General features: G+C 42.7%; 1 protein-coding gene and 1 long non-coding RNA gene across 4 annotated transcripts in view; one reads left to right on the top strand and one right to left on the bottom strand.

Moving 5' to 3' along the window:
* Positions 1–1,762: 1,762 nt before the first annotated feature.
* LOC112825022 (uncharacterized) lies at positions 1,763–11,024 on the bottom strand. Its single transcript, XR_003208594.2, has 4 exons — positions 10,925–11,024; positions 5,703–5,811; positions 4,033–4,151; positions 1,763–1,971 (listed from the first exon to the last, which is right to left on the bottom strand). It is a non-coding gene; the product is annotated as an uncharacterized lncRNA (long non-coding RNA).
* Positions 11,025–11,060: 36 nt separating this feature from the next.
* The window catches only part of CPVL (carboxypeptidase vitellogenic like), a 142,539-nt gene continuing 132,676 nt past the window's right edge, over positions 11,061–20,923 (top strand). The window contains exon 1 of one of the 3 annotated variants that reach the window (XM_073899006.1): positions 11,061–11,185. The gene's annotated coding sequence lies outside the window, so the exon portion shown is untranslated. Of the gene's footprint in view, positions 11,186–12,529; positions 12,639–18,244; positions 18,266–20,923 lie in introns of those variants that run through there. The other 2 variants (XM_073899007.1, XM_073899008.1) reach the window with 2 other exon arrangements.

The following is a 20,923-nucleotide window of genomic DNA, read 5'->3' as shown; positions in this document are numbered from 1 at the left end:
TTGGTGTGCTCTATAGGAGCACGTGGCCTCCTCTGGGCCCCTTAGTCCAGAGCTCATCACCCAGTGCCCAGACCTTGACGGGCTGCCCTAATACTGTCTGGACACAGAGGATACTTAGGAACTGTCCCCTTCAGTTGCCCTGCACCTTATAAGAAAGCCCCCGTGAAGACGAGATTTGTCAGCTGGTCCCCTCCAGCCAGCCGACCTTCCTGGTCCCAGATGAGGGAGTACTGCCCATTGCTGACCTTGCCAAAGGGACAGGATTGGGAAACAGAGGAGCAGAGTGGTAACGTCAACGGTCCAATTTTTTATTTGAAGCTTCTGAAAAGAATGAAGGTTTTGGTATGAGATAGGTGTGTTTGAATCTAGATTCTGAAACTTAGTAGCTCTTTGACGATGGACAAATTTTGAACATCTCTGTTTTTCAGGTACTTCTGTTCTAGAAGGAAGAATGCAATGACAACTCTTTAGGGTTATGGTGAGGTCTAAACGAGATCACACGCGTGATATACTCTGCATGACTTTTGGCCAACAGTAAAGGCTCAACATCTTTCTTATTCCTTTCTCTTCTGTTGTCCTTGTTTTTCCTTCTAGCTTTGGAAAGAGATTTACTTTTTCAATAATTGCTTTTTCTCTTAGGCTATTAAAATGTATTTGTTTTCTCTGAAATGGTATAAACCAAGTTTAGATAATAACAATAGCACTTTATATACTGGTCAGGTGTGTACTATTTTGTGATACTTGGAGTATAAGAAATGTCATACCTTTTTGTATTTTTGAAAAAGAATCCAATCTGAGCTCATATTTGCTGAGTTTGGCGAGAAGTCCAAAATCGATCAGTTCAGAGGGTAGGGAGGAGGGAAAGAAAAGATCCCCTTTCTCATTTAGATCCGACATCCCTGCGAGGAGCTGATTCCTCACATATAAATGGGAAGGGGCCCGAGCCTCAGGATTCCCAATTTCCCTTGCCCTTATTTTCCTTCACTTACTCAGTGCAGCTGACGCTCCTCACTTGCCCCTTGGCATCCTGCCCCAGGCAGATTACAGAGACATCCCTCACTCAGTGTGCACCGCAGACCACAGGACTGCTCTCAGTCTCCCCGGACTGTTCATGGGATTGTGTCCCCCCTCACGTCCATGTTAACATTCCTACACCAGAACATATGGCTTAAGAGCTTCTGAAACTGAAAAACCCACCACCTCCTCCCCACGTATAAAAGTCAGAATAAGCTAGGTTATGATGCGGTAACAAACAGGCCCTGAACATTAGGAGCTTAAATCAACCAAAGTTTATCTCTTTCTAAGCCTGCTTTTCCCTCGGGAGGCCTGGGATAAGAGTATAAATGGAGGCCCACCTGCCATGTGTCTAAATATTTAAAAGTTATAAACCAAGGTAATAAACTATTACGTGAAATATGTTCTACCCTCTTACCTTGAAAAATATGTCATTATAACAACCTGGAAAACCAGATTTGAATTTAGAATTTTGAGACTCCTTGAAATTCTATGCTGGAACATGGTCGCATTGAGCCAGATCGCCTTTTAGCCTGTCCTGCTCCAGCACAGCCTAGCTGCACATCCACGCTCTGTAAGTATGCCTCTTGGCCACCCCCACCCCCACCCCCAGGTGCAGAAAGAATCTATGCAGGCTCTGGAAGCAGGCTTGTAGACACGTGGGTGAGGAATTCTGAGGGCCCTGTTATCCAAACCACGGAAGCAAATTTGCAAATACAGAATCCACAAACAGTGAAGATGGACTGTATTTTGTTTTGTTTGCTCATTTTTTTATCAAAAATTTCCCAAGAAAAATGAACAACTGGGTGCTCAGAGGGAGGAAAGGTGGAGTTATAATTCTTCCAACCATCCTGGTACAAAGAAGCCCAGGCTTGAAGAATTCAGTGTTGAGTTCTTCTAAGAGAGGGAAGGAATCATTCTTTTTCTACTCTTTTTACTGCGAGATCTCTGGGTAGGCTGGAGGGGAAAAAAAGGAAGCATGGGCAATTTACATCGCATTGGTGACCTCTGTGTCACACACAACACGCACCACGTAGTCTGCCTCGTGCGCTGACACCCCTCATCTTGCCTAGGCGTCACCAGCTTCTGGGGCGAGGAGGGTGGTTAGGGTGGATGGAGGAGTAGAGTCGTCACAGCCTCCATTTTCAGATAAAGAAGCCAAGGTTGAGAGAAAGGCGGTAGCCAGGGACAGAGACAAGAAAAGGAAGAGAGATGGGAGCTGGTCCTCCAGTGCATCCTGTCTCCCCAGCTGCCGTGTGCCGCTATGGTGTAGCCATCTCCAAGTCAGGGGAGAGTCCTTAAAATCCATAGAAGTCAGCCAAGCAGGAGGTTCTGAGCAGTTTAGCCTGAGCCACCACGCGTAAAAGACAACATATGGTTTTAGGTAACTGCTTAAGTATTCCTACCAGGGACTATCCTTCACCTATTTTATCTGTATTCCTTTATTTGGTGAGATTACTTAGTTCTTGAAGTTCTTGACAGACTCAAGAGGCTATAGATAGATATAAACAGAAAAGTCACTTTTCTAGGTCAACTCTGCTTTGAATCATAGGCACAATATTTTATTAGTAAGTAGAGCACCTGGACTAACCACTCCTTGCATTAGAGGAAAATAAAATAAAACTGAATAAAAGAAAAAAGAAGAGATGCCACATGCCATTTCCTCTACTTAGTTCCTTTGATCTCTGTTTATCATTTGCAAATTTTTTGCCTTCAACCAATGAATGGCCTGTTTGTTACGGACCAGGCATTGTGCTAACAGCTCTACGTGTAATTTCATTAAGTCCTCAGATCAGCCCTGTAGGGCTGTCCTCTTTCCATATATGAGAAGGATAAGGCTTAGAGAGGTTAATTAACATGGTGAAGGTCACACAGCTAATGAGTGGTTGAGCCGGAATTCAAATCCCTACCAGTCTACTCCTAAAGCCTCGCTGTGCCCTTAATCAGATATTGTACTGAGTACACGGGCAGGTTCATCATAATATCAATATATACTCTTCAGGACTGCTGTGCAAATTAAAGATATGATATATAGGGGGAAAAAGTGCTAGGCAAACCATGAAGCCCTGCAAAGGTTCAGTGTGATTATTTCTCACGGCTTTACACAGGGCTAACTCTACTGTCCTTAGCGGCCAAGTCTATATTAATCCCATAATTCATCCTTAATCCACCAAAGTCTTGTGTGCCTGGCTTTCAGCATAGCCAAAGGGAAATGGAAAATATGTCTTTTGTTAGAAAGGCTTAACACCTGCTGCCAAAGGGTGCTGGATCATCAGAGAATAGATTGATTCACTTACAAAAGACTTAGATTAATTTGGACATTGTTTCCCTACATAAACCAGACACAAGGAGGCAAGCAACCCAGGGGAGGATAATCATGCTGGGAGCAAAAGCACTTATTATAAATAATTACCATGTAATTAGCCACAACTTCCCTGAGTCTGTAACCTGTGGCTAGTCTTAGGAGGTGGCCCTTCCTTACTAAGCGTAAGGAGACTGAAGCGCTTCCCTAAGTTTTCAGAGTATGCACCTGTGTCCTACAGCAGGATCACCACCCTCTGGGTCTACTTCTCAAGGCCATGGCCAAGGTGCAGAACAGCTGTGGGGTCATATCAGCTGCATCTCTTCTCCTCTTCTTTTTAATAGCACAACGACTTTTCTGCGAGTTTGTGAATGTGACATATCTAGCTTCTTTTCTTAGGCAATGTGGTTTATGGTTTATTGAACAAGTTAATACACTGTGCAGGCTGTGACATTCCTCTTTCTGGTGCGCCCCTGAGCTATGTTTTCAAAGCCATGAGGTGCCTGTCGAAGAGAGGTAACAACACTTAAAAGGAACAATGGCAGAAGCCTTGACAAGTGCAGGGGAGAGACACAGACACTTGCAAGAGAGGTGTGGTTGTCTACAAGATTAATCAATTCCCCTTGTTTTCATTACAGGTCCACATTTATCTTGGTGGCAGCAGCTACAAATGTGAAATCAAAGCTCTGATGCTAGACAGCTGGAATTGTATTTACCTGCTGGAGACGTGTAAACAGGCTCCTCTCTGTGTCTTCTTAATTGGAATATAAGGCACGCTGCAAAGCTCTGGCCATAGGTCAGGGAGGGGCACACTTTTCTGTGGTGTCCAGATACACTGAAAAACAGCGGGGGAGAGAATACAATTCAGTATCTTGGGTTAGACAGTTGAAAAGAATGACAGTCAGAGCCTGCGTGATCCTCATTATTATCGTTACAGCTACCATTTATTGAGCCCATTCTGTTTGACAAGTACTTATGTACCCTATCTCATTTCACCCTCTTAATAATACTGTGAGGGAGCTAATACTAGTTTTGCCATGTATGGATAAGAAAACCGAGATGAAGTCACTTGCCTGAGGTCACCAGATGGCAGGTTCTAGATTTGAACCCAGGTCCGACTCATGTTCTAAACCATTTAGGGCTTAACAAACTGAGTGTCTCCCCAGAATATGTGGGTGCAGAGAACACGAGGGCTTGGGAGAACCCTGAAATCACCTGGACTGAACAACCTCACAATTTTTTCTTTTTTTTTTAACTACTTTAAGTTCAAAGACATTTTATTTTATTATTTTTTTAAGATTTTATTTTTAAGTAATCTCTACACCCAACATGGGGCTTGATTTCACAACCCCGAGATCAAGAGCCACATGCTCTACTGACTGAGCCAGCCAGGCACCCCAACCTGACAACTTTTTGTTTGTTTGTTTTTTAATATATATATTTAAATTCAATTAATTAACATAGAATATTAGTTTCAGAGGTAGAGGTCAGTGATTCATCAGTCTTATATTACACCCAGTGGTCATTACATCATGCTTAGGCAAAGTGGTCATAAGGCAACTGACTTTTTAAAAAATTTTTATTTAAATTCAATTTAGTTAACATATAGTGTATTATTAGTTTCAGGAGTAGAATTTAGTGATTCATCAGTTGCATGTAACACCCAGTGCTCATTATGTCAAGTGCCCTCGTTAATGCCCATCACCCAATTACCCCATACCCCCACCACCTCCCCTCCAGCAACCCTCAGTTTGTTTCTTATGATTAAGAGTCTCTTGTGGTTTGTCTCCTTCTCTGATTTCATCTTATTTTTTTCCTTCCCTTCGCCTATGATCCTCTGTTTTGTTTCTTAAATTCGACATATGAGTGAAATCATATACTTGTCTTTCTCTGATTGACTTATTTTGCTTAGCATAACACCTTCTAGTTCCATCCATACCGTTGCAAATGGCAAGATTTCATTTTTTGATGGCTGAGTAATATTCCATGGTATATATATACCATACCTTCTTTATCCATTCATCTGACCAACCTCACAACTTTAAAACTTTGTTTTCAGAAAAGCCAATCAGAGAAGAAGGTTTAACCAATTTCTTTGCAAGGCCTTTCTTTTGCCCACTATTGAGTACTCAATACAAAAAAGAGGCTAAAAATGCTATTTTCAGCAGTTTGATTCTCCTCTGCAAGTTTTATATTTTGATTCTTCAACTGTTAAGTTGATTACAATTATGGTCATTTGAGGAGAAATGTAAAATTATTCAAAGTATTAGAAACATTTAGCCAACTATGCGAAGATAAGCTAGTGAGCATTGAAGAGAAGGGATGTATTTGTCTCTAAGGAAAGACACATATTAAAATATCTCTCCCATGCTGTTGACAATTGTACCTGCACAGTCTGGCTGGAAGCACAGATGATCTCCTCTGTTGCAGGGTGGCTTCCGAACAGAATTTGTGCATAGGTTCACCAGATGTGCCTCTTCAGATGCCAAAGTCCACTGAAGAATGGATGTTAAGAAAAACAGGGTATTATTTAATGAAAATATATAGACTCATCATTTTTGCCCATCCCATGTTTAGCTGTCCCCATATCCTCTCAGTGCATCTAAATATCTCTCACAGTTATATCCTTCTTTCCACAGGGATTCTAGTGGGCTGAAGTCCCCTTCAAAATTCATGTCCACCCAGAACCTCAGACTGTGACCTTATTTGGAAAGAGGGTCTTTGCAGATGTAACAAATTAAGATGAGGTCATACTGGATTAGGATGGGCTCTAAATCCAGTGACTGGTATCCTTATAAGAAAAGGAGAGGACAGGGCACCTGTGGGGCTCAATCAGTTAAGCACTGGACCCTTGGTTTTGGCTCAGGTCATGATTTCAGGGTCATGAGATTGAACCCTAAGGCTCTCCCTCTCCTTCTGCCCCTCTCCCCCCTCCTCAAATAAATAAGTAAATCGTTAAAAAAAAAAAAAGAAAAGAAAAGGAGAGAACATACAAAAACACAGAGGAAAAAAGCCACGGAGAGATGGAGACAGACAATGGAGAAATGCAGCTACAAGGCAAGGAACATTGAGGACTCCCAGGAACTGGAAGAGGCAAAAAATTCTCCCGCAGAACCCCTGGAAGGAGAGCAGCTCTGCCAACAGCTTGATTTCAGACTTCTCCAGACCTGTGAGAGAATACATGTGTGTTGTCTTAAGCCACCCAGTCTGTGACGACTTGTTATGGCAGTTCTAGGAAACTCACACAGGGACTACCACACACAGTTTGGCCCAAGAGTTCATCATCTTTTGCAGAGATTATTTGTACTTTGTACTATACTCTTCCAACTCGGCTCCTCCCGTGGCTGTCACTTCCATCCACACCCCTGCCCCGTGTACTTTACTTTTCCAACAGAGTTCTCTTCTTTGAACTTGGATAACCTTCCGAAGACCCTCTGACTCAGTAATTCTGCTTTCCAGATTTTTCTGCTAAGGAAATAATTAGATGCACATAATTATTTATATGAGAATATTTCTTAGTGAATTAATCATAAGGAAAAATTGGAAGCAACTCAAATGACCGGATGCTGGAAATGGTTGAATAAATTATGGTAGATTCATAGGATTGAACATTATATAGCCATTAATGGTTTTGAATTGACAACATGTGAAAATAATTAGGATCTAATGCTAACTGCTAAAAGCAGGATAAATAACTCCATATAATATGATTCCATCTTTTGTGTAGAACATATATTTGTATAGATAAAAGATTAGACAAAAATACATCATGTGGTTATCTCTGAGGAATCACATCAAAAATTTTATCTGATCTTTTTGTATAGCCTCATATTTCTCTAATGATCATGTATTATGCTCATCTAAGAAAATAAGCAACATATCTTAACCCAAAAAATTCAGACTTCCAGTGTAGTGGCTTTTTTTTTTAAAGATTTTATTTATTCATTTGAGACACAGAGAGAGAGAGAGAGAGAGCATGAGCAGGGGGAGAGGCAGAGGGAGAGAGAGAAGCAGACTCCCTGCTGAGCCAAGAGCTTAATGTGGGGCTCGATCCAAGACCCTGGGATCGTGACCTGAGCCTAAGGCAGACGCTTAACCATCTGAGCCACCCAGGCGCCCCTGGTGTAGTGGCTTTCAAGCTATTTTGACCATATCTCATAGTAATAAATATGGTTTGCACTATGACTGTTGTAGTGTGTAGACTGCTGACTAATGCCTGCCCCCCAAAGATGTCCACATCCTAACCTCCAGAACCTATGAATACGTTACCTTGCACGGCAACAGGAACTTCGCAGATATGACTAAATTAAGGACTTTAAGATGACAAGATTATCCTGGATTATCTGGTGGAACAAATGTGGTTACAACAATCCTTCTAAGAGAGAGCTAGAGGATCAGCATGAGTAGTAGCAGATATGAAGATGGAAGCAAGAGGCTGGAGTGATGTAAGGAAGCAGCCAGGAGACAAAGAATGTGGGCAGCTTCTAGAAGATGAAAAAGACAGGGAATCAGATTCTTCCCAAAGGCCTGGAGAAGAAATGCAGTCCTGCCGACCCCTTGATTTTAGACTCCTGACTTTAGAACCATAAGAGAATAAATGTGTTCCTTTTAGCCTTTAATTCTGTGGTAATTTGTTATGCTACCAATAGGAAACTGATACAATGACCTACCACACACACACACACACACACACACACACACACACACACACACGTATGCTGAAACAGAAAGTGTCACAAAGCATGACTTACTCTAACATTTTATCTCCTATATTTTCATGGATTGATCTGTGTCCCCCAAAAAAGATACATTGAAGTCCTCACCCCCACTCCTGGTACTCCTGGTACCCCAGAATGTGGCCTTATTTGGAAAGAGGGTCTTCACTGAGGTAATGAAGTTAAAATGAGGTCATTAGGGTAGGTCCTAATCCAATATGACTCGTATTCTCACAAAAGGGGGAAATTGGGATACAGAGACCGACACATGTCGAAGGAAGATAATGTGAAGAGGCATGGGGACATCCTTGAGGACACAGGTAGAGATGGGAATTATGTTGCCATAACTCACAAAGGACCTGGGCAACTAGAAGCTGGAAGAGGGAAGAATCCTTCCCTTACAGGTTTCAGAGGAAGCATGGCCCTATAGACACCTTAATTCAGACTTCCGGCCTCCAGAACCATGAAACAATAAATTGCTATTGTTTATACCCATCCAGTTATTAGTATTTTGCTACAGTAGCCCTAGGAAACAAAATACCCGTTCTATTCTATTCTATCCTATTTCATTAAAAAAATTGTTTTCCCAATCTACTAACTGGGAATGACATCAGTCTTTGTAGCTCGACATTCAAGCTTTTCCCACCTGATTTCTGTATATCTGTTTTAGCCAACTGCTAACCCATCCTGAGTGCATCCAGTAGACCCAAAAAGTCAATCATTCCCAGAACATAGCATCAATTCACACGTGGTTATATTCTTTGCCTGTGTTATACCCTTTCCCTGCAATGTCTATTCATTTTTAATGCCCAGTTTCATGTCACCTCATGTCACCTGGCTCCTCAGCCAGAGTCACTTGGTCCCTGTTCTCTGTAAGGACAGTACTTTTTATAGGTCCCAGTGACAGCCTTTATCATATTGTATTATGGGATCAACTTAAGTGCCTCCTTTCTCCAACTAGACTTCAAGTTTCCAAAGAAGACCACTTCTTTCTTCCTTTTTGAGAAAACCTGATACACCACAAACTCAAATATGGGGTGACTCAAAATATGTTAGTGCAATGTTAAGCTTTAATAACTTCAGAAGTATAAATGCCACAAACTTACAAAACTGTCATTTGAACGTTTACTTCTTCTGACTCTAAGTTTTAGTTATTTTAATAGATGTAATTTTTTTTCTTTTAATCAATGTATGCCATTTTTCACTCGGGAAATGAAACAAAAATTAAAACTGAAAAATGTGTTACTTGAAATTCACAAAACTGAGTAAGTGTAAAATAAATGTAATTAAACTTTCAAGTGATGTTTTTGTAAGTTGCAGCATTAATACTTCTGAAGTTATTAAAACTGCAGTAAAACTTTGGCGACACCCTGTTTTTGAAGACCTATGCTCAAGTATGATTCATTTTCTATTTACTGTAAAATTCAATTTGGTTTTCATTTAAGTGGCTCCATGCTGGGCAAAGGTATTCCTTGGCCAGTAGCTGTCCTTGTGCTAAGTAAGGCCCACAGTTTAGAAGGCCTCCTTTGGCCCTCCACTGCTGTACTCCTCTACACAGAGTGAGGCATCCATGGGACTAAGTCCATTGTGTACCTCCTGCTGCAAATCCATACCTCCCCAAACCTTGTTCTGAGTGTCCAGGATCCCCAGATTGCTTCTCCAGAAAACGGAGACTTGGTGACATTAAGTAATCTGTTCCAGCTTACAAAATTAGTGCTATAGTTAGCCTTAGTTGCATAACAAACCACCCAAAACATAAACGGCTTAATAAAATAACAATGAATTAGGTTTTTTTCCTGCTCAGGGGACCTGCTGGGCCATTCTGCTGCTGGTTTTTGCCAGGGCTCACTCATGCACTAGTGGAGAGGTTGAGGTGGAACCCTCTGGCTTCTCTTACTGGTCTCTCAGAGGGTACTGCTGTCTCTGGAACGCTTCAGTCCTCCATGTGACCTTTCACTCTTCAGGAGCCACACACACTGGCTTCTGGCACGGTGGTCATGAGGCAGCTGCCTCAAAGCAGAAGCTGCGGGGCCTTTTGATTTCTGGGAAGCAACCAGCATTTGCCCCCATTCTAATGGCCAGAACCAGTCACAAAGCCAGCCCTGATCCAACGGGATGCTGGAAAACAGACTCTACCTCTTGATGGGAAGAGGGGCCAAGTCACCTCACAAAGGAGCAGGGTGGTCCTGTTTGATCGTCTTTGTGAAGAATAATGGCTCAGAGCTAGTAACTAAGTAGCAGAGCCAGAATGCCAAGCCAGGTGGCCTGCCTGGGGTGCTTCTAAATAACCATCTCTGAACCACAGGGCATTTGGGGACATTCCGATGTGGGAATGATGACATTCCTGTATTTTGTCTTACCTTGCTCTTGTAATCTCCCTATCTTTTTAGACCCTGTCTTCCCCTCAGTGTCTGGCTCAGTGCCCAGGACCTGAGGGAGGTTAAAAATACCTACTGAGGTCACTTACAAGAGATGTGACCCTGAACGGGACACTTAACCTTTCTAAGTCTCAGTTTCCCCACCTGCAGAATGGGGATAATCTTAGTACAGAACCTATCAGATTGCGGTAAGATTCCCAGGCACTCCTGCAGAGAAAGCACCTGACACAGTACTGGCGCTTGCTGAGCTCTCAGGATTACTGCGACGGGAACGTGGACTTTGGGTGAATACAAGTGGGCTTCCTAAACAGCGGCAGTAAAACACCCCTCGGGTTCCAGATGCAAACACAGGGCTTGCAAACACAGGGCTTGCAAGCACCAGGATTGCAAGCACCCGTGTGGGGAATGATTTTTTTAAATACAATGTTTAAATTCTGATAGCAGCTTTAAAAAAGTGGGAAGGAAAATCAAAACACACAAAGGAACAAACAAAGCAGAGCTGCACCGCAGCCTACCTTTCTCTGTTACTTTTCAGGATTCCACTCCGGGGGGTCCCGGCTTCTCCCAGGATGGAGGGCTTGCCCGGGTGCGGCCAGGTCACGGGGAGGGCAGGTGAAGACCTACCTTTGGCGCCAAAGGTCTAGGTCACGTGGGCCGCCGAGAGGAGCGCTCAGCCGCCGGCGTCCTGCAGGGTAGTCGCGACCGGCAGGGGCGAGGGGCAGGGCTGCAGGACTTCTGACCCCCTGGGCCACCGCTGCGCGGACCGACGGGCTCGGGTGAGTGCAACGCTGCGCGCCGGGTCCTCCCTCGCCCTGGTCCCGGGACGCGGGGAGCTCCGGGCGGGTGTCTCAGGAGCTGTGTGCGCAAGGAGGGAGGTAGCACCGTGTTGGCCGGCTCGGAGTTTCCACGTTGAGGAACTGGGGATGCTTGGCACTAGGCTCTGGGTGCGCCTGGCCCGGGGAACATTCCCGAAGGCTCCTGGCAGAATCCGAGGCAGTCGCACCGGGGCTGTGGGGTACCCCGTTACTCTTGGTGCAAGGTGGGGTCACATCCCCTGACTCCCTCAACATGTCTCTTTGGGATGTTTTGATTTTGTGGGTGCTGTGGAAAAGTAGAAGCGAGAAATGCCTCCGATTTGAGCGCCCCACAGGAGATTTGGCCTGATAGAGGGAAAGAAAGCACAGAAGAAACACCTGGAATATAGGACTAGGAGAAAGCGGGAGGGGTGGGTGGTGGTGGGCACAGCATAGCTGGAGGCAGCTCCCTGCCAAGTGGATTTAGCGCTCGCAGGGAAGTTTCTAGGAGCCATTGGGAACCCTAGAGACAAATGGAAGCATCCAATACCTTTTAGGTCAGCTAGGTCTCATGGGAAAAGAATAGGCTTTGGTTATCTTTATGGATTCAAATCCCAGCAATGCATTTTGCTAGTCGGTCACTTTGAGCACATTTTTTAGGTTTACTAAGCCCCAGTCTCCCCATTTTAAAGACACTTATCTTTTCTCCTCCCCTTAAATGTACAACTAACTTTTTACAATTTTTGGTGTGAGATGAGTAAAAACAGATGTAAGGAAGAAAAAAAAATCCAACTAGAATGTATTTTGCTAATTTGAAAAACGGCTTTTAAGAAAGTTGTTCAAAATAGAAATTTTTACACTTTTGGAAGTAGATCACACTGGCTTTGTTGGCGTGTGAAAGTCTGTACAGTTGTCAACACCCTTTGGCCGATTGGGCTTTCTAGATTTGTACTCCAGGCTCCTCTAAGTCCCGGGGAAACCCTTTATAATGTAATGTAAGTGTTCTTAGCAAGAAGCTGTTTCATTCTTTTTTTTTAGGAGTTGGGTTTTTTGGAAAGGCATAATTGGTCCCGCAAGATATATGAGTCTAGTTTATAAACCAGTTATTCATAGTGGGGTTCTCCAAGACTGATTTTATAGCCTGAGAAGTAAGTGGGTTTTGACTGACAGGTAGTTTAAGTAACTTAGAGGAGTGTTAAGCAAGTCCGAAGGACTTACCAGTTCATACCCCTTGAGAAAATAAAAACAAGAAGCAAACAGCATGACAGTATTTTGTTGATGACTTTGTTTTTTGTTTTAGAAGGCATATGATGTGTCAGAGGAAAGACTGAGTGTTGAATACAATACTGGTATGCACTGAAGTAAGATAGAGAAGAGCTTAATTACTGCCTCAGATAACATCAGATATCCATTTATTAGCACTGAAATTCCCAAGGTAAATAGGCAATGACCCATTCTTAATAAGAAGTATAGTTCATTTTAAAGAGCAAATGCGATTATTTCAGTTTAGCATTCCCAGGGCTTTAATAATGTGGGGTTTTCATGGGCTGAACTAAGAACATTTAAAAGAACTAAAGTAGGTAAGTTTCTCATAATTTGAAAGGTACCTTTGGAAGAATGACTCATTCATATCTACATAGATTTGGAAGAGGATAAGCTGGGCAGAATGCTAGAACTGTTCCTTGGCCAAAAATAGGAACAGAGTTTAAACTTTTATGCTATATATTTGCAAGTTCAAAGATTTAAGCAATAATGGACTCAGTTCACAGGACAGTGATCAGGTACTTTCATCATAAAACACAACTACTAAGCATAACTGAACTGAAACCAGAGTATTGAGATTTCTCTCCCTCAGAGATATTGCAGGAGTAGCCTTGTACATGAAATCACATGTTTTTTCTTTTATTGCTTTAAACCGGAACCTGGGAAGTAAGCTGGGGAGGGGAGGGGATAACTCTTTAGGTCGTTTGATCTATTGGCCTGAAAGAGCAAATTCTAAGCATCTTATCTTTCCACTGTCCTTGGGACTTACCTCTTAACCTTTTCTCCATATTCTGATTCTAATTAGTGGTTCATTTTAAACTGTTAGGGTTATTTACAGATCAAAATATTTATGTAGGCATCCCAGGCTAGCCCTTCCTCCTTTCTCTTTTGGGACTCCATATTCCGTTACTTTCAGAAAGACCACTGGACATATCTTTGTGTAACTGTATGGTTCTTTGGAGGAGTAGGTAACCCAGCCCCAAAGAGATCGATTCTCCTTTTTCTGTATCTGCAATCTGTTCTGTTCACAGTTTAACCTTTACTTGTCCCAGGACATTTGCAAAGTCACCTAACTTAGCCCTCAGATGTCAGGTCCTCTCCACTCCAGCCTAATACTGATGCTGGAAATGAGCCTTCTAAAGCACAAGACACTCCCCTCCTTAAATGCCTTCAATGGCTCCTGATTGCAACCAGTATGAAGTATAAACTTCCTGCCATGAAATGCAGTGTCCTCCATGTGACTCCAACATAACTGCACAGACCAAAGTCACATGACCCCCTCACAAACTCTGTGCTCCTGCCAAATCAAACCCTCCCTTGTTCCCTAACTTCACCCTGCTTTTTATGTCTTTACAGGTAGGCATAGCTCCAGGCAGATAGTAGGCATTAAATCAATACCAGTTGAATGATAATAGAATTTCAGTAGGGGTATATACTGTAAAATTGTTTCACCCTTTCTGAAAATTTGAAAATTTTCATAATCAATGTTGTACATTCAGAAATTGTGGCAGAGTCTTGCTTTCTTGTCACAGAATAATATATAGAGCCCTCAGCTCTCCTCTAGGCTTACCTTTATTTTCTCTCTATCGATTTTATGATCTCTCTAACTTCTCTTGGAGTGATGCAAAATGAGTTTTATTCGCTTAACTGCAGCACAGGAGGACATATACCCAAGGGACTGGGGACATAGGACAAACCTTCTGAAAGGTTTGGCCTTCTGCTGAGTGAGGCAAAGGAGGGATCAGTGGAATGGGGGTGGGGGGCGTTCAAGGCAGTTCAGCTACTGACTTGCAGCAGTCTTGGTTCCGGAGGTGGGAGTAACACCGTGGGACTGGGGAGACATTGCTAAGAAAGCAGTAACTGCCCAGAAGAAAGGACTGTCAGTCATTTTGCAGCTGCAGTGTGGCCTTGGGCATGTAGAAACGTTGTCACTGTTCTGTTGGGAACATTGCTATGTGATTACCAGAAGTGTTGATTTTCAGTTTCTTAGATGCTCCACTCCTCCCTTCACATACTCGACTGCATGGACACACACACACACACACACACACACACACACACACACCTGTTAAGCACTAATGCTAGTTAAATGCATGGCAAAATTGAGTAGTGGTGATGTGGGAAATAAAGGCAGAAGAAAAATTATTCAATTTCCTTACTATCTGTAGCCTATTGACAAGTCCTTGACACAGGCAGAGTGACATTCCTCTAGGGACTCAACTGCCTCGATGTTAATACTTTGCTAAGGGCAAAAGACAATCTTAGTCCAGCCCCTAGGATCCTATAAGCCTACTTTAACTTATAAAAATTCCTTTGGAAACTTCCTTTATCTCTAGCCCCCCCAAGATACATGTTGACAATCATCCCCCAAGCATATGACCCACCCATACACATCTGAAGGGTCTCATGAACTCAGGTTTTATTAGACAGTCATAAATGACCTTTTCCCAACAATAGCTAGCCCCTCAAGGTCCTGGAAACCTTGCTTCCAAAATTCCTTAGAGACTTAAACTATCCCTACCCCCCTCCCAACTTGAAAGTATATAATGGGCCGCTCCTCACGACCCCGGTGCCGCCCTTTCTGCCTACGGGTCCTGTCCGCATGCTTTAATAAAACCACCATTTTGCACCAAAGATGGTCTCAAGAATTCTTTCTTGACCATCGGCTTCAAACCCTAACATCTTTTCCTACATCAGTGGGAGATCTTAGTTAGTGATACCACCATCTGCCCAGCCATCTAAGTCAGATCTGGGAATCATCCTAGATTCTGTTCTGTTTCAGCATATAATATCTCATCGCTCACAAGGTCCTGCTAATTTTACCTTCTAATTATTTTTAAGTCTGCCTTGTCCACACCTTTACTATTGCCTTTACCTGGTTTAGGCTCCCTCGTCTTAATTCTGCATTACTGGAAAGCCTATTAACTGGTGTCTGTGCTTTTTCTCTTTTCATTTAAATCCATCCTCACACTATGGCCATAATATTCTTTACAAAGTACTGAGCCCTCAGTAGTTTCTAGTCACTAGAGGATAAAGTTTCTGAACAGCTTTCAGGCTCTCTGCAATCTGCCCTCTATTGACTTCTCCCTTCCATCCTGCTATTTATCCACTTCCTGCTTTATGCTGATACCTTGCCTGTGTATCGGTTATCTATTGCTATGTAACAGAGTTTGAAATGGTGTAAAACCCCTGGCCCAAGAAAATAGGAAAGGCAACAGCAAATGAAGAGTGGGGGGAAATTCATCTAACTAAGAGTTAAGGTCAGGGTCATGAATCAGTTTGGAGATTTGCAATGGTCCAGGCAAGTCGTGATAAGGACCTGGATTAGGACCTGGGAGTAGTGCTAAGGAGGCGAGGGCAAATTTGAGAGACAACTAAGAGATTCAGTTGGTGATTGGCTGTGGGAAGGCAGCAAGGAGAGATACATCAAGAAAGAATCCAGGGTTTTAGCTTCAGTGCTTTGAGAGTATTTCTCCTTTCCTTCCTTTTTTTAAAAATTTTTTTATTTTTTAAAGATTTAACTGGCTATATCAAGTGATTTCTGAATTGGTCAGCGTTCCGTCTAGCAAGTAGAGGGGAAGCTCTGAGGTGCTATATAAAAAAAAAAAAAGGAAGGTTTTTATAGGAGGGTGGGGCAAGAAAGTTACTAGCAAAAGAAAATGATTGTTCATCTTAGGGGGAAGAGCAAGGGGTCTTATCATGCAGATGACCTCATCTTCTCATGCGGGGTGGAGAGGGCCACTGTGGTAGACTCACTGGTACCCATCAGAAAATTCCTTACTAGTTAAGACTGTATTTCTGGGGAAGGTTGAAACTACAATTCGATTATGCATTAAGTCCTCGTTTGGGGACTTGGCCTAAGTGATATCATTTTGGGCCTGTGGTTTTCTTTTTTTAAAATCCCCACCCTTTGTTCAGACGCTCAGCTTAACAGAGATATGGTTAAAATATAAGGCATTAGCACTTTGAGAATATTTCTAATGAAGACAGAAAATAGAGAAGTAGGGACATGTTTAGGGAAGAAGATACTAAGTTGGGTTTTTGGGTTTTTTCTTGATTACTTTCGAATTTTGTCAACATAATTCACGTATGTAGGTGAAAAATCCAAGTCATATTACACTTCTCATCATAAAAAATTTTAGTCTTCTTCCCCATCACTCCCCACTTACCTGTAAGGTTTCCTCCGACTCTTCTATCTGCTTCTTCTAGTATTTAACTCCAAATTTCTAAGTAATCTACCTAGTGTGTTTCTTAACTTATTTGTTTAAGAGTTGCATTTTTTTCTCAAGTTGAGGTATTTTCTATGGACTTCCTGTTAACCAAGGTGGGAATTTAGCACTCTTACCTAATGTCCCAAATTGCCTGTCCCCAGTCCTGTTCAAATGGCTGTAGAATATCTGGTTGTTGCTAAATCCATATTTGATGTTTACTTTATTATGCAAGTATTACTGCTCAGCCAAGTAGTATACTCTAATTGTGTTACCTTTCTTGTACAGTTTTATATTCTTCGTCGAGTGAATAACTACCTCTTTTTGGATTGCTTCGTTTTCTGTGACACTATCGGGACTTCTGTCCAAAGCTGCAGACAGAACTGTACTATCCTTATGGATATGACTTTTTACAAAAACTCGTGTGGTATTCATATTTTTATTTTCTTGAGGCTCCTGCCTGTGGATTGCTCTGACTTAGTGCTCCGACCCATACTGGTGACTCTTTAGGCACAGCTGTCGTCTTGGGTTTTCTCTTCTGTATTAGTTCCCCTATTAGTGAAATTTCCGTCTTTCCCTTTCTTGGTTTTCTTTCCTGTTTTGGTGGAACACATCTACCAGTAGCTTCCTGAATAGTGTAGTATACAAATCAATTTGTTTGAAGCCTTGTAGCTACCTGAAAATTTTACCCTCACACTTGTTTGATAGTTCGGCTGAGCACGTAATTCTAACTTGAAGGTTATTTTCCTCTTAGTGTTTTGGAGGCATGTTTTCCCAGCATCTCTTAGCTGCAGTTGCTGCTATTGAAAAGTTTAATGTCATCTTGGTTCTTGATTCTCTTTTGTGATCTCTATTTCTCTCTCTCTCTCTCTCTCTGGAAAGTTAATGACAGTCTCTTTATTTCTGGAATCTGTTCTGTGTCATTTCATTCCTTGATCCAGGAACTTGGCGGTCCCTTTAAATCTGAGAGTTAGGTCTATACCTCTGCTAAATGTTTTTGTAGTATTGCTTTGATAATTTCCTCCCTTGAATTGTATCTTCCTTCTTTCTCTAGAACTCCCATTAGTTGGATGTTGGTCTTCCAGAACCAATCTCTTAATTATCTTAATCTTTTTTCTTCCTATTTTTTAAGCCCTTTTCTCCTTTAGTTATATTTTCTAGGAGATTTATGTGTCTTTATTGTCCCACTCTTTTGTCAAAATCTTAAAATTGCTACCACCTCATTTTTAGTCTTCAGGAACATGCCCTTGTCCTTCATTCCCCTTTAAGGCAGTATTCTCTTATTAAATGAACGCAGTATCTTCTCTTACCTTCTTAAAGATATATATACTTTTTGTTTTTGAAAAGTTATTACACTCCTTGTGTTTTTGTTTCTTCTGATTTTCTTCCTCTTCAAGTAATTTCTTTTGCTTTTTCTTCCAAATTAAAGGCTTTCTTCCAATGTTCAGCGCTTCTTTGACTCTAGTTTTATACTAAGTGTGAGAAACCAAGTTGCTGGTTGGAAACTCCATTGTCTTGAAGGGATTTGCCCGCGGTTCACTGACTCCCTGGTGTTGATTGGTGGGGTCCAAGATACTTTGTTGGAGGACAAGTAAGTATGTATAGGACTCTTCTCTTGGTGGATTCAGGTATTCCAGAGAAGAATCCTTCATTCTCCTGCATAGGGTGAGAGATAGAGGCAGATAGTTCTGGCTGTCAGCTTTCTTAGAGCCGAGTGTTGGAGGGGCCAGAGGCAATCAGTATGTAGACTTTCTCTTAGTTTTAAATTGGATGCCTCTTCCCCAACTTTTCCTGTATTCCGTATTCTCAAGTCTAGAGTTTCTATGGCTTAATTTTTCAAAGAATAAATTTTCTGCGGAAGGAGTCTCTTCCTCTGCTAAGGCCTGGAGGTGTCTGAGGCTCTACCCTCTGTTACAGAGTTTTATCTGTCCCTGTAGTTTCTGTGCCATGCTGTCCCTTGCCTTCTGCAGTGTCTGGTACTTACCATTTGCCTTTCTGTGGCTTTATGATGTGAATGAGCTTGTTTCTCATTGATATTCTGCTTTCATTCTCTGCAAACTACTTCTTTACTTTCCATCTAACAGTAACAACAAAATTTTGATCTGCCGTATTTGCTGTCTTCTTTGGCCATGGGATTTACACCTTTGAAAGATGTCTTTGCTTTCACATTAGAGCGGTTTCATAAGGGAACAGAAATAAACAAATGTGTTCAATTCACTGTGTTTTAGCAGAAGGATTAGGTTGCGTGTTGACCAGCTGAGTTTAATATACCCATGGGGCATCAGGTGAAGATGTTCAGCAGGCAGCTGGGTAGATGAGCCTGCAGCTTCGGGGAAGAACAGTTATGTGAGTGGTGTCAGTAGAAGGTCTACTTCGAGTGATGGGACCACCCTGGAGAGAATGTGTGGAGAGAGATAAGCTGTGGACCAAGGATAGACTCCTGGGAAACCCAATATTTAAGGGGAAGGCAGAGGAAGAGGGAACCATGAAAGAAAACATTCTAGAAGATCCATGAAAGCACAGATTACGGAAAGCAAAGCATTGGTCAATTTACCAAAGTGGTAATGTCAACCTGTCAGAGAGGGCAATTAAGACAAAGACCTTTGAATTTGGGAACCTGGAGATCATTAATGACTGGGGCAAGATGGTATGGACAGACGTGAGAATGCAAGGAAGAGAGTGAAAATTATTTGTTTTCTTTGTTTTGTTTTGCTTTGCTTTGCTTTCGGAAACTACAGAGGTAATTGTAGACAGTGTTTCCATTCCCTGGCAGAAGAACCAGATCAACAAGTCTGTGGGTTTTCTTCTGTGGTCTCCACTTGGATACTGTGTACACTTGATTTTAAAATACTTAACGAGGGGGTTCAGTTCTGTATTTATTTGTTCTTGCTAAGTAGTCCGTGACTTTGTTGCCCTTTGATTACCTGTGTAAAGGTATTTGGGATGGTTTGATTTTTTTTTTTAAGATTTTCTTTATTTATTTGAGAGAGAGCATGAGTGGTGGGGAGGGGTAGAAGGAGAAGCAGACTCTCTACTGAGCAGGGAGCCTGACATGGGGCTCCATCCCAGGACCCTGGGATCATGACCTGAGCCGGAGACAGACGCTTAACTGACTGAGGCACGCAGGTGCCCCTGGGACAGTTTGATTTTTAAAGATCATTTCTTGTGATCAACTCTTATAACTTTCTAGGGCTGGTGTGGGCAAGTCAGACTATATGGGACTTCAAATTCTGAATATGTGTGTGAAGCTGATACTGTTAAGGATGCCTTTCCTAATTACATATATGATGAAATATTTGCAGGATAATAGAGACAGTGGGGTGCAGTGGGAAAAAAAAAATTCCAGCCTGTCACACTCAGAATAAACCCCAAGTTCTATTCTACTGGGGTCTCTGAGGAAGCCCCCCGGAATAGCAAACTCCTTTCCCTCACCTGAGTTCTGGAGAAATTGAGAAGACAAAGAGCAAGGCAGGTGGCAAGTAAAATGCTGTCTGTATTCCTGAGACAAACTGGGTTGGGCTGAAACTCTTAGTTCTGGGCAAATGAATTTCCTACGATTGAAGCCCAGCATTGAGCAGATTTGCCCAGCCATTTACAGGCCCAGACCGGGCGGAGAGAGGAGAGCATTGCTCCATGTACAGAGCCCAGCATGCCCAGTTTACCCACATTTATCCATCGGATAAACCTTTCCACCTCTTGCCCCAGCCTCCTGGGAGTGAGCGACAGGGTGGCCAGAGGCCGGCCTCACCATGGATGGAAACATCAGGGCTGGGGAGAAGGGAGCCCCCAAAACATATGTTGGCTTTCAACACCCAGAATGATCTGATACCTGGCCCCACTTGGTACTACATTCCTCCTCACTCGCTGGACTCCAGCCACGCTAGTTCCGTCCTCATTGCCTCCTGGGATAGCGTCTTTGCCATCCCTTTTCTGCAGCCGGGAACTCTCTTCTCCCTGGATTCACATGGAAGGCTCTCATATCCTCCAGAGCTGCTCACATGTCCCTTCCTCAGAGGGACCCTCCCTGACCATCCCGATGTAAAATAACACCACTCCGTGACCCATCGCTCTTGACCCCTTTACCCGGCTTTCATTTTCTTGATAGCTCTTTCCCACTGTAGGGTAAGCTTCATGAAGGCAGACACTTTGTCTCTTTGGCTCTCTGTGCCTACACTGGAGTCTAGCACATAGTAGGAGCTAAAGATATGTAATTTGAGCTGCGTGGGTCCACTTGTATGCAGATTTTTTT

The sequence above is a fragment of the Callorhinus ursinus genome, unplaced genomic scaffold (assembly GCF_003265705.2).
Source record: "Callorhinus ursinus isolate GAN/ISIS: 27379988/994484 unplaced genomic scaffold, GSC_fseal_2.0 scaffold12, whole genome shotgun sequence".
NCBI lineage: Eukaryota > Metazoa > Chordata > Mammalia > Carnivora > Otariidae > Callorhinus > Callorhinus ursinus.
This window is presented reverse-complemented; position numbering and strand designations above follow the sequence as displayed.